This window comes from Podarcis vaucheri, assembly GCF_965113315.1.
Source record: "Podarcis vaucheri genome assembly, chromosome: 4".
Lineage (NCBI taxonomy): Eukaryota > Metazoa > Chordata > Lepidosauria > Squamata > Lacertidae > Podarcis > Podarcis vaucheri.
This window is the reverse complement of record NC_138762.1, coordinates 39492676-39507538: the sequence shown is the minus strand read 5'-3', so window position 1 is coordinate 39507538 and position 14863 is coordinate 39492676. Positions and strand designations below refer to the sequence as shown.

The 14863-nt window shown below is 41.6% G+C and overlaps 1 protein-coding gene across 2 annotated transcripts in view; it reads left to right on the top strand.

Moving 5' to 3' along the window:
• The window catches only part of GUCA1C (guanylate cyclase activator 1C), a gene marked incomplete at its 5' end in the record, with an annotated part of 48225 nt that overhangs the window by 8026 nt on the left and 25336 nt on the right, over window positions 1-14863 (top strand). The gene's annotated exons all lie outside the window — the stretch shown is intronic.

The following is a 14863-nucleotide window of genomic DNA, read 5'->3' as shown; positions in this document are numbered from 1 at the left end:
TTTCTTTTAGCAATAGCGGCATCTACATGAAATAACCGTAGGCAGTAAAGAATCTGTGCCAGTTTAAAACTTTCTAAATGTGATGACAGTAAACAAATTATTCTGCAGTATTTCTCCTGATATTTTGGGGTTTATGACTCATACCATGCATTGAAATTTTATATTGATAGCCATAGAACGACATTTTTCAGCAACCATGCTGAAGAAAAAGAAAATTCTCAATCGAAGGTAATTTAATAAAAATCTTACCAGCGTTTCTTAAAATAGTAATTTTAATTGTGTCTTCTTATTTTATACATATCCGTAAGAATATAAAAACAGCCCAGCTGGATCAGACCAAAGGGCCATCTCATCCAGCACACTGTTCTTAAAGTGGGAAGCCAGATACCTATCAGAAGCTCACAAACAGGATCGGAGTCATTTGAGATTCCCAGTGACTGTGGTGGTAGAGCATAGATATTGTGGCTTGTAGCCACTGATAACTCTTATCGTCCAAATCCTTTGTAAAGCCATGACTACACCTTGTAATGTGTTCCATAGTTTAACTAAGTGCTGTGTAGCTATAGACTAATCTGTCCGTTTTGGATTCTAATTTTCCCCCCAATCAAGTTCAGTTTTCCACATCTTTTTGTGATTTTTAAAAAAAAATATGGAAAAAAGGCTTCATGAAAATTCATCAGCGTCGTTGTGTGAATTTCTCCTAATATAATGCATTTCATATGTTATTTTTTAAAAAAAACTATTTTAAAAAATATCTGGGTTTTAGGCACACTTTGCCTAGTAAATGAATATTTGTATACATGGTTTGGAGAAATGTACTGCAAAATTTGGAGAAGTGCAAATTTTGAAGGACAATTACATTTCAGTTCATCTATGGTTTCAGGAAGCATAAATGAGGTAAACTGTTGTTAAATGTGAACTGAATCACATCTCCTCCACCACAATCTCCAGTGCTGTGGGAGTGCTTCCTTGAGTCTGTCCCAAGTATTTTTTACTCATATTCACTGGATGATTGCAGGCTCTAATATTATGAGAGAGGAAGAAAAAACATCTCTGTTCACCTTCTTCACTCCAGGCATAATTTTATGTTCCTCTGTTATAAAATAGGAAACTGCCCTATACAAAATCAGACTCTAGGGGTCTGTCCTAGCCCTACCTAGAGATAGCAGGATTTGGGCTTGGGACGTCAGCATGCTATGGCTAACATTCCCCATTTTCCTCATACCCTCTTTCTAAACTAAAAGAAGAGCACCAAATATTGTAACTCTTCCTTATAGGGAAGTTGCTTCCACATTTACTTCCACATTTCTTTATATACGAGCTCAGTTTCTTTCCTAAAAACAAGACTGCTGACAAAACTTAAACGCAGCACTGTCTTCTAGAAACAGACACACAGAAATTGTAGGAACTGGAATCAAACAAAACTTTTTAGAGTAGCTATGCCTTTTTCTGTGAGGTATAAGATAGCAATCTGCAGTACTTGGTCTTTGAAGATTCTGGGCCATGGACTGTGAGCTATGCAAAAGAAAAAGTTCCTGTGGGCTGTTTCCACAATTCCTATTCAATTTATGGAGTTTTATAGCATCCAGCAATTTGCAATCTGTTGCCCGTTTTTTTCATTTAGAAAATAATCTGAATGTATGCTGTGAGTGACCTTTGCAGATTGTATAATGCGAGAGGGCAAGCTTTAAAAGGCAACATAATGACTTCATATGAAGCTTTAGTACTAGTAATCCATTCATTAAATGTCAAAACAACATAACACGTGACATCTGTGATTGATTGGATGGCCTGACTTTTAAAAAAGATCTTCCCAGGGGGGGAAAGGTGTTTAAACCTTCCCTGCCATTTTACTAATATGCACCCCCCACACAGAAAGAGCTGATCCTTGTCCTATCATGGGGAGAAATAGTCGTGATAAATAGTTTTTGTGTGTGTTGCTATTGTGCTGAGGGACTAACAGCAAGTTTGGAGGAGGAGATTTAGATCAACTACAGATTTGGCTTCCCTGTTCTAAATAATGAATCTACACTCAAAGTAACTTACTTTTGGCATGGAAATTCTAATGAAAAACTCTTCTTAAAACGAGCTTTGTCAATAAGCTTTTCACAAACTCTTGCTTCTGACCTTCTCCAGTCCTTGCACATAAATGACTGTACTGGTCGGGGACAGAGGGTGGCGCTTGGGGGGGAATTGTCATCGCGCCACTCCTTGGTGTGTGGAGTGCCTCAGGGTGCGATTCTCTCCCCGATGCTTTTAAACATCTTTATGCGCCCCCTCGCCCAGCTTGTCCAGAGTTTTGGGCTGGGTTGCCATCAGTATGCTGATGACACCCAACTCTATCTGTTGATGGATGGCCATCCTGACTCGGCCCCAGACACACTGACCAGATGTTTGGAAGCTGTGGCTGGATGGTTACGTGGGAGCCGGTTGAAGTTAAATCCTTCGAAGACAGAGGTCCTCTGGCTGGGGCGGGACAATATGGGATTGAGGGGGCAACTCCCATCTCTTGCGGGGGTGCAATTAGTGCCAGCACCGTCCGTTAAGAGTTTGGGTGTAATCTTCGATACCTCCCTCTCTATGGAGGCGCAGATTACAGCTATAACAAAGGCGGCATTTTTTCATCTCCGCCAAGCTAAGCAGTTGGCCCCTTATCTCTCTCGCCCTGACCCAGCCACTGTGATCCACGCGACGGTCACCTCCAGACTGGATTATTGTAACTCGCTCTATGTGGGGCTGCCCTTGAGACTGACCCAGAAACTCCAGCGGGTGCAGAATGCCGCAGCGAGACTCCTTATGGGGTCTTCGCTGCGAGATCACATTCATCCGGTACTATACCAGCTGCACTGGCTCCCGGTGGAGTACAGGATCAGGTTTAAGGTGCTGGTTTTAACCTTTAAAGCCCTATACGGCCTAGGACCCTCGTACCTACGGGACCGCCTCTCCTGGTATGCCCCACAGAGAAACCTACGGTCTGCAAATAATAACATCCTCAAGGTCCCAGGCCTCAGAGAGGTTAGGCTGGCCTCAACTAGAGCCAGGGCCTTCTCTGCTGCGGCTCCAAACTGGTGGAATGCTCTGTCACAAGAGACTAGGGCCCTGCGGGACCTGACATCTTTGCGCAGGGCCTGCAAGACAGAGTTGTTCTGCCAGGCCTTTGGTCAGGGCGCAGCCTGACTCCCACCTCTGGCAACCTGCACAGAATTTTGCTTAATTGGTTGCCATCAATTTGATTTAATTAATTTTTATAATGAAATATTTTTAGATTGTGTGACTATTTGATTGTTTCATTATTTGATTGTTGTTAGCCGCCCTGAGCCCAGCTTTGGCTGGGGAGGGCAGGATATAAATAAAATTTATTATTATTATTATTATTATTATTATTATTATTATTATTATTACAATGTCACAAGGGTAAGGATAGTGTCATCCTTTGCTTCAATCTTCAGTCCCCACCCCCATAAAAGGACAGGACTCTTAGTTTCCTTTAGTTGGCTGTTCAACCAAAGATGGACAAACTACCCCAGAAGACGCACAGAGCAATGCCTCTGTGAAGTGCAAAATACAGTATGCAATTTTAAATAAATATCTACCATTATCTCTAACCTAAGGAGAAACATATAAAGCACCACTGGTGAACTGTCATGCATAGACATATCTCTCATGCTAGTTTTATTGTGTTGTTAATAACAACAACCTTCTCTTCACCAGAAAGGTTCCAGGGCAGGTTTCCTATAGAGAAGGGCATTTCCTCAGCATAGGGCAAAAGTTGTGCAAGGAGGGTGTCATATACAGCTCTGTGGAGAGGGAATTCCTCAGCTCAGGGGCTGCCACAGAAAATTCCCTCTTGCAAGTCACTCCTTTCAAAACCCAAGAGTGGACGAACTACCAAGAAGGCTCCCTCTGCTGATTTCTACATGAAGGAACCTCAGGCTCCCCTGCTGGAAAGAACTTGGAAGCACCCAACACAATTTTCAAGTAACTACAGTTTGTTGTTTTCTTTGAAGAGGGGCACACTGTAGTTAGTTTAGGTAAGGTTTTGTACAAGCAGGTAAGGGTAAAGAGACCCCTGACCATTAGGTCCAGTCATGACCGACTCTGGGGTTGCGGCGCTCATCTCGGAAGCCGGCATACAGCTTCCGGGTCATGTGGCCAGCATGACTAAGCCGCTTCTGGTGAACCAGAGCAGCGCACGGAAACGCCGTTTACCTTCCCACCAGAGCGGTACCTATTTATCTACTTGCACTTTGACGTGCTTTCGAACTGCTAGGTGGGCAGGAGCTGGGACTGAACAATGGGAGCTCACCCCCTCGCGGTGATTCGAACTGCTGACCTTCTGATCAGCAAGTCCTAGGCTCTGTGGTTTAACCCTGTTGGTTGAACAGCCAACAGTGCCACCCGCAAACAAGCCAACGTCAAACCATGGTTTCTGATGCTAGCTTATTCAAATAAGCCATCGTTAAAATTAACCTCAGTTTCCAGTTTGGATTAAACCGTCTATGGATAGTTAAGAAGTAAAACTAATGTTTCCAACTTTATCCACATGGCTACTCTAGAGCAGTGGCAGGGGAGTCCCACCCAACATGTTTTGACTCCAAATGAGATTTTTCATGTGAAGAATTTAAGAAGAAAACATGCACTTCTACAAGTATATTCTGAATTTAGGCATAATGTGAATGGGGAGAAGGTTTGCTTGGTTGTGTTGCTCTAGAGAAGCTTGTGTAGTTCCAGCTTTTTTCAGTGCTAGGCATAACATTTTTCATTTGCCCAGAACACTTAGTGATGTTTTGTTAGATTCTATCATGCTTGTGCCTTCCTGTTTCTTGCTGATTTAACATTTTAATATGGAGCTTTGTTAATGTGTTTTTACTGTATTTTATTCTTCTATTAACATAAACTACCCTAGAAGAATTTGACAGAAACGCCAGCATGAGATTTTACATGCACCTTCCTACATATGTAAAAATGTAAAAGCTGTCATTGAGCAGTCTCCATTGTAGGATTTGTAGTGCCACATCACAGTCCTGGATTTGAATAAAGCCAGGGTAGGGAAAGAGAGTGTAACAGAAGGCAGGCTTGGCAGATTTTAAAATGAGAGTTTTAAACAACAGCAAAAGTTTGAATAAAGCAGGGATGGATGGACACAGGGAAGCTGTGAAGATACGGCAGGCATGGGTAAAGTTGGGTTAGGTGTAAAGGATTGGGATTGACAACTGAGGTGGCCAACATTATTTTTGCAAATATAACACACAGGAAAGAAACATAGTCAGCTGACATTCACACACAAAATTATTCCATCAATCTTGACTTCCACACATAAACTTATATCCAAACTAGATTGATGACCATAAGCTACATGTTCAAATTGTTTGTTCTTCCAAGCTTGAAGTATAAATCTCTTTGCAACCATAAGACAGACACTTTTGTTGTCCATCTGCTAGTCTCCACACCACAAGAATATAATTTGAGAGTGCATGAACATCCTCAAAGCATTGCTTTTTCGAAGAGTCAATATGAACAATAATTTCTGACCAGAAAAAGAATAGCACGGGACATGCCCAAATCATATGCTTCAAAGAGGCATTATCAGAATTATATTGTCAGCTTCTCTCTGAACTAATCAATTTCTTCTGAAAGACACATTGTAGATTCCTGTATACCCAGAACATCCATTTTTGTTAAGTTGGTCTCCATTTTAAATCTAAAGAATATTAAATATATTGCTGCTAAAGCAACTTCCATTGATTAGGCTGTATGGAACCCTCTAACACCTTATTCCATTCATCTCTAAGATCCTGAACATCCAATTTAGAACATTCCAATAAACATTTATAAACAACTATTGTGGGTTTAGCTTTCTGCAAATATCCAATTATTTCCTCCAGCAATATATGAGATGCTGAGGCAACTCAAAGCTGATGATCCATAAATGGGCACCAATAGGTGCTGCTGTTGAAGATAATACCATTCAGCCCAAGCAGGTAAGTGGTACCTAAACCTAAACAGAAAAGAACTAAAATTATCCATCCCATCCAAACAACTTATCAAAGGTACAAGGAGATAATTTGGCATGAAAATATTGGTCAAAATACAACTGATGAGACATTATATGCCATGCCTCCCTAGCCACTGAAACTACAGGTGGAGAAGAAGAAGAGTTTGGACTTGATATCCTGCCTTTCACTCCCCTTAAGGAGTCTCAAAGCGGCTAACAATCTCCTTTCCCTTCCTCCCCCACAACAAACACTGTGTGAGGTGAGTGGGGCTGAGAGACTTCAAAGAAGTGTGACTGGCCCAAGGTCACCCAGCAGCTGCATGTGGAGGAGCGGAGACGCGAACCCGGTTCCCCAGATTACAAATCTACCACTCTTAACCACTACACCAAGCTTGTCCTTTTCTTTTTATTTCTGTAGACCCTAACAACATCCATCCATAAAAGCGTACCAAATGCATCCTTACCAAGTTTATACACATGAGGGTATTTGCAGAAAAATGAGGCTCACCAATCATTTGTACAAGGTAAAAAGTATGCTTTAAAATATAAACGAAAGCCTTAAAAATCAAATCCTTATTCCAATATTGACAACTAAAGCTTTTTTAAAGAAAGAAAGAGGTCTCCCAAGCAAACCTCTGAAATGCCCCATGAAATTTGAGAAAAAACACTTGGGGAATTCATAAAGAAATATCATGAAGCACATATGATCCATGCCCAAATATTCATCTTATTCGGCCTCACCCTAATATGAAGTCCAAGAAACACCCATGTTTCCAAACAGCATTCTCTGTCAAACTATTGAAAATCAATCTAATCATGGAGAAATGCTTCTTGGAAACAAAATATAGTCAAACCTCAGTTCCTGAACAGCTCCGTTTTGGAACTTTTTGGCTCTTGAACTCCGAAAACCTGGAAGTAAATGTTCCAGTTTTCAAACGTTTTTCAGAAGCCGAACATGCAGAGCAGGAAGCTCCTGCAACCAGTTGGAAGCTGAGCCTCAGTTGTCGAACATTTTGGAAACCAAACAGCCTTCCGGAATGGATTACATTCGACAACCAAGGTTTGACTGTAACTTAATCTGTTATAACTTCTAAGTACCAAATAAATTGCCAATCAGCATATAAACTGTATATATTAATTGTGCCCCCTGACATTAATTCAAATTTTAAGCAGTTAATTATATAGCCAGAAATCACACAAAAATTATGGATGATTTGGGCCTACTGATAAATTACCAGTATGAATCTGGATATCCACAGTGTTAAATTCCACTTGTCTTTGTACGAAGCCATGAATCTCTGTTCTTCCGAAGGCTCCAAACACAAATCAAACATCAACGGAGAGGGAAGCCCTGCCTCCTACCTTTCTCTAAACCAGCCATGCTGAAGGGAATCCCATTTACCCTCACCTGTGATTGGGGAGGCAGGTACAATATTATAATCCAATTAATAAATTCCTGAGGAAAACCAAATTTTAAAACAGATAGGTAGCCATGTTGGTCTGCCATAGTCAAAATAAAAAAATTCCTTCCAGTAGCACCTTAAAGACTGTGTATCTTAAAGATACTGTGTATCTGAAGAAGTGTGCATGCACACGAAAGCTCATACCAAGAACTAACTTAGTTGGTCTTTAAGGTGCTACTGGAAGGAATTTTTTAATTTCAAATTTTAAAAAACAGAAACAGCCAATATATTTTATAAAATGCTGTTTCAGCATCGAGGGGGGTTGGGAATCAAAGCATCCTCATTTCTTTCACTCTTTAAAGCCACTGGATTTGCTACTAGTCTTAAATTATGTGCACCCTGCCTTTGGCAAACAAAGTCCACCTGATATATCACACCGTGCAAGGTGCAAGCAAGGATTGATGGTATTATCTTGGCATCTACGTTAATTAAGGAGATTGACCTGTAATTTGCACTATTACCAGATTTGGGAATAGCAATATAAACATCATACAGTGAAGATGGCGAGGGTACACATTATGTTAAAGGGAGGGGCAAAAAAGAGACAAAGAATTCTGTCCTGGAAGAGAGCATAACTAGCAGTCCACACCAAAACAATTAACTACGGGTCACTCCACCACTGCCAACCATACATACTAAAGGTTAATCCTGTATGAATGTAACACTCTCTGAGCTGAAAGTCCTTCCCTTTAGCTCAAGTGTGTAGAATCTCATTATCCTTCTGTGTTTTTCTATACAGTATAAGCAGCTTTGGGACCCACCTAGTGAAAAGCAGGGTGTTACTGTTTAAAGTATATTAATAGATGTATATAGTTAGTTACTTAGCAATGGAGACAACACACCTGCATATATTCACTCTCATATTTATTTATTGAATTGGCATATTGCAGGACCGAGCATTGGGGGTGGGGGGATGGGGAGTTCTAGGGCTAAGCCCTGGTGAGCCTTGCTCAGTAAACCTTTGCTTTAATAGCATGAGCAACCATGGAAATAGTGCAGCCTCTAATTCAGGTTTTCCCTTCTTTCTGGATAAGCCCTCATCTTCTGTGGCAATTAGTTTGGGGAACCAAATCAAGACGTGATTTTATGGATCACCAGAGTATATGGGACCACTCAAGCTAGATTCATTCAGAGTTCCTTGAAAGATCTGTATGTATCCTATTTCTGATCTCAATGGCAGAGATCCCTTTCCTTACCCCCCAAAACAGCGAGGGATCAAATCAGCACCTCACTTTTCCTGAGCTTCTTCCAGATTGGAAAAGACTTCATCAATATTTGATAAAGGGTATTATCAACATTTGCTGAGCACCAGTCTACACAGAGTTTGAATTCATAAGCCCAAGTCAGCCCAAGTCAGCCCAAGACATTTTGCTGCCTGAGGCAAAGAAAAAGATCTCAGTGGATGTAGGAAATACATCCAATGGAAGCCCAAAGAAAGTTAGAGACAATGTGTGGGGAACTTTTTTCAGCCTGTGGGCCACACTTCCTTCTGTACAACCTCCCAAGGGCCACATCACAGTGATGGGTGTGTCCAGAAGCAGAAGTGGGTGGTGCAACAAATGCAAATTCTGCTTAAGGCTGCATTCTACATAGACTCCTCTTTATCTTCCAGCCAGATAAGCAAGAGACATTAGCAGAATTCAACAACACTTTTCAGCCAGGCACAAACACACAGCTGTCATGCTCTAGTGAGTGCCCTCAGGCGGTTGGGTTCCAATTGGCATAAGCCTCTTACCAAAATACTCACCAACGAGGACAGGGTTACAGATGCAATGCAGTTCAGACAAACTAAGGTCCAAAATCCAATCCAGACATAAGGTCAGGCAGGAATCCAAAGTCAATATCACAGAGTGTTCAGGCAACATACAACACAGCAAGCAGGGGACTAGACTCTGGAATGAGGAACCACAGACCTCTGTTGTTTCCAGCAACTCAAGAAGGAAGCATTATATACCCTTCCTGGGCCACAACCTAACCACAGCTGTTGGCAGAGAAATAAATTTCAGTTATTCCTTCCCATAGCTGTCAACTTTTCCCTTTTCTTGCGAGGAATCCAATTCGGAATAAGGGGATTTCCCTTTAAAAAAGGGAAACGTTGACAGCTATGTTCCTTACTCATCAGGAGACACCTTACTCATGAACTTTGTGATAACTCTGGGTCCATAACACACACTATGTTGTTGCTCTTTGGCTCTCTGTTCTCAAGGACTGTGTGGCGGTGACTCTTGATAGCTCCAGTGTTCTTCATCATGTCTCATTCCCTAGGGGCTTCAAGGGAATCCTCAGCAGTGGGTCCAGGAGACCCTGGCTGCTCCTCCTCAACCTGTGGGGTGCCTGGTTCGTCCTCTGAGGACTTTGTGTCTAGTATCAGGTCATGACTAGGCATGACATCAGGATGTGAACCAGGACCAGAGAGGGGTGTGGCCTGGAGTTTTGGGGTGGCCAGGTAGAGTTCCAAAGACCAGACAGACTGGCCCAGGGGGACCTACATTTGGCTCCTAAGCCTGATGTTTCCCACCTCTATTATAGTCCCTAAGGATGTATCATCTACCCAAAGTTGTTCTCAGCTTCACCTTCTCACTCTTTCCTTTATCACCCCCCCCCCCGTTCACTACCATCACGTGCTCATCACCCACTTGATCTTTTTCTTCTTAGTTACCGCATACGTGGAACCTATCAGTCACGACTGCTTAGAGATTGGCTTTTTGCCAGGAATAGCTCCCAAGGTCCTGAGAACTTGTTTGAAAGCTTGGTAACTCTTTGGGATGGGGTGTGTGTGTGAGAGATGCCTTCACTAAAATTGCAATGCACCATATAAGAAGCCTTCTGATATGAATACATTTTCTTTAAATGTATCCCGAGAGTGGACCTGTTTGCTATACATATGTTACAGAACTCTTCTGGTTTAAAACAGGGGGCTGAAGGTAATCTTGCTTAAGTTTCTATTATTACTTAGCCTTTGTGCCCCCATCATGTAAGAGGTTTAGACGAGTTGTCAGTACAGGGTTTGTGTGTGTGTGTGGATAGAAGCCACTGAAGATGGGAAATGAGGTAGATGAATAAAACACTGGAATTTAGGATACTTGCTGTGTGCTATGCAATGGGCGCCAATGAATCAGCACCTGCCGAAGATATTCTGACCCAAGACGCCCACCACTGGTATACCAAATTTATGAAAGAGTGTCCATCGGGGCAACTGAGCCTGCATGAATTCAAGGCGCTTCTGGGTCTCACTGGTTTGAGTCCACAGGCAAATCATTATGTCGATCAAGTGTTCAACACATTTGACTTAAACAAGGTAAGCCCAATTTTATACCTTGATGCTAGGGTAGCTACCATTTAAATGCACTCTAAAAACAGCAGAATGGCTCACAGGCCTATGCTGTAAATATAGTATTTTGCTATGCTCAATCTGCCTGCCTCTATAAGCATTCCTAATTATTGTCATCATCTATTTGTGTGGAAGTATTTAAAACATAGATATGCCAGATAGATTAGATAGCTAGATAGATAGATAGCTAGATAGATGATGGAAAAAAGAATGAAGCCAGTCTGAAAATTTTGTGTTATATTCTCAATTGCTGGCAGTTGCTACTATAGTTTGAAAGCACTTTCAAAATACTCAAGAGTATATTATCACAATTTCAACCCATAGAGATAGGAGGAGAATATTTTTTTTGCTGTCGAAAATGGGAATTGAAGTATTGAGCAAACACTGCATGACCTGCCCTAAGCCTTGCTGAATATATAGAATCTTAAGCCCTACTCCATTAAAATTAATGGGAACTTCACAATTGGCTTATAAAGAAACAGGACTGTCTAGTGTCTTTTATTCACAAAACTGAAATCCTATTTGAAGACCCCTTTTTCTGTTTGCTATTTCAATTCAGTCCCACTGGCTTTCAGGTCAATGCAATCTTCTATAAGATAATCAAATTTCTAACATGTCATTAAACCACAAGAAACTGTATTACTACTGAACATATACAGCATTTTAAATAAGCTTTCCACAAGCCATCCATTTATTTTTATTTTTATTTTCTGCTTGTCTGCACTCATTGCAAGCTTTCTTTCCAATCAATAGTTATGGCATTGTTTACCCCCTATATAAAATATTAAAATGAAAATAAGTTATTCATTAAACACCACTGGCTTGAATTTCATAACATATTACCGGAATAATAACAGCAACTTACCTGCCTTTAACAATGGGATTTGCATAGGGGCACATATATGCAATGGGTATCGCATATGTTAAGAAAATCAAACCCTTCTTTTCAGGCACTGACTCTTGTCTGCTAAAATCAGAGGTCATATCTTGCTAATTGTTCATATACAGGCTTATATTCAATGGTGTCCAACTGCTGTTAGAAGGCACTTTGATTCAGTCAAGATTTCCATCGGTAGAATAGGAAGGGGGTAATTTCCCCCCTGATTTTCCTCTTCCCCTTGAAGCTCCCCAAGGACCCTAATGTGATCCAAAGAATTGGGGTTCAAAAACCCTTCAGAGCAGCTTAGAAGATGGTGTGGGAACGGCAAGGGGATCTCCCTCCCCAGACCTCTGCTGCTGGATCAAGTAGCTCTATCGGCATATTATTATTATTATGATTATTATTATTAATAATAATTTATTTATTTCTTAGTCAACCTTCACTATGAGGGCTCAGGGTGTGCTCTAGCAATTTAAAAATACAATCTGAAAATCAGTTTTTATTTGTTATCATGGTATGTATTTTAGTGTTTTATATTATAAACCACCCTGTGATCTTCGGATGAAGAGTGGTATAGATTTCTTTTTAAAAAAAACAAAACCCAAAAATTATAAGGTGGTCCTAAAAATATACATCAGGTGTCAAAGGCCAGGGTAAAGGGGTGTGCCCTCAGCATGTGAAACTGCATCAGGAAGAAGGTACTAGGCATATCTTTGTGTTACGAGAATTCCACAAGGTAGGGGCTGCCACTAAGTCTCCGGCGGTTCCCCTCCTGAACCTTAGAAGTTGCTGTAACTACCAAGAGGACCCCTTCTGCTGATCTTAACAGCCAAGAGGATTGATAGGGATAGAGACAGTCTTTGAGGCATTTGGGATCTAAGCCCAGTAGTAGTGGTAGTAGTAATAAATTTTTATTTATTTGTACCCCGCCCATCTGGCTGGGTTTCCCCAGCCACTCTAGGCGGCTTCCAACAAAGATTAAAAATACATTAAAATGTCACACATTAAAAACTTCCCTGAACGCCTTCAGATGTCTTCTGAATGTCAGGTAGTTGTTTATCTCTTTGACATCTGATGGGAGGGCATTCCACAGGGCGGGCGCCACTACCGAGAAGGCCCTCTGCCTGGTTCCCTGTAGCTTTGCTTCTCGCAATGAAGGAACCGCCAGAAGGCCCTTGGCGCTGGACCTCAGTGTCCGGGAAGAACGATGGGGGTGGAGATGCTCCTTCAGGTATACTGGGCTGAGGCCGTTTAGGGCTTCAAAGGTCAACACCAACACTTTGAATTGTGCTCGGAAACGTACTGGGAGCCAATGTAGGTCTTTCAAGACCAGTGTTATGTGGTCTCGGCGGCCGCCCCCAGTCACCAGTCTAGCTGCCGCATTCTGGATTAGTTGTAGTTTGCGGGTCACCTTCAAAGGTAGCCCCATGTAGAGTGCATTGCAGTAGTCCAAGCAGGAGATAACTAGAGTATGCATCACTCTGGTGAGACAGTCCGCAGGAAGGTAGAGTCTTCAGTATACGTGAAGGAGCGTCTCCACCCCCATTGTTCTGCCCAGACACTGAGGTCCAGCTCCGAGGGCCTTCTGGCAGTTCCCTCACTGCGAGAAGTGAGGTTACAGGGAACCAGACAGAGGGCCTTCTCGGTAGTGGCACCCACCCTGTGGAACGCCCTCCCAGCAGATGTCAAGGAAATAAGCAACTATCTGACTTTTCAAAGACATCTGAAGGCAGCCCTGTTTAGGGAAGTTTTCAATGTCTGATGTTTTATCACTTTATTATTGTTATTTTTATTATTATTAATTCAGTTGGGAGCTGCCCAGAGTGGCTGGGGAAATCCAGCCAGATGGGCGGGGTATAAATAAATTATTATTATTATTAGTCATTAAGGGCTTGACAGACTAATGTGGGGAGCTTGAATTGGGCTCAGAGAAACGTGTGCATGAGTTGGATGCAACCCTTTCCACATTAAGCAAGATACAGAGAAGGATTCAGCTATCAAACCCCATCAGCAGAAGCCCTATGCAAGGTCTTCCACCTGCAGAATGCCACTTCCCTCCACTCTCATTCCCCACCCCTGTGTGCCCCACACCCCTGAAATTGGCTCAGGGGATCCCAGGAGAACCCCTAGAACAGCACTTTGGGAGAGGGGAGGCAGATAGTTCCTTCAGCAGGCAGTATGCTTGCACCAATAGAACATTTGTAATAGTACATTGTTGAATTCCACCTACTAGATTTTACTACGCTGGATTTTATTCGTAAGTTTTAAATTGCCTTTAAATTTTCTCTTCCCTCTTCTCTGTTTAAAGTGATTGTGTGTGTGTGTGTGTGTGTGTAGCAAATTCTAGTAAGAGATCACCTGTGTATCAAAGAGAACTGTCGTGGTTTCAAGAGCTAGAGCAGTATGTGATGGTATTTTTGTTTTCCTCTATTCAGAAATGTAAATGGAAATAAAAAAGCAATTGGAATAGCTTGAGTAGTCCTATAATTAATTCCCCAATCCTAAACAATTTAAAACAAGGAGCTATTGGAGGTTATGAAACAAAATGACTGCATAATGTAAGTGTTTTATTTAACATGGAACCCTGGGGTAACTAATGCCTCCCAAATTAAGCATTGCATTCAAGCTCACGGTACACATTCACCTTTTAAAATGGTTTAGGAGATTTCAAGAGTGATTCATTCCTGCCGTTCCTTCAGACTGGGGTAATCCATTTATCAGCATGTACCACTGCTTTACTGATGTTCCATGTGGTATTCCACCTCAATAGCAATTTCAAAACAGCCATAATTTTTTATTGGCCTCCAAAATAAATTCAGAACAGAAGTGCAAGATAAAGTATAGATCAAAATTAAATATGTAAGTAAATAAATCTGCACAAGAGCATATCCAAGCTTCCAGTTCAGTTACTACTTTACAGAGACACACTCCAATTGATTTCAGTGGGGCTCTATTAACATTAAGTGGTTGTGGAATTGTTTTAGAAGCTAGGGTTTGCATCATATTTCTATTCAACAGGGGAACACCAGGTGCACATAGTTAGCGCACTAAACCAAGGAACCTAATGGCCAAATGCATGATCTGGATGATGGGAGATCTTTAGTTCAAATTTAATCCTGGCTAGGAACTCACTAAGGTTGTGTACACACTACAGGTTAATCTAGAATTGAAAGAGACTAGGTTCTTGTTTTTTC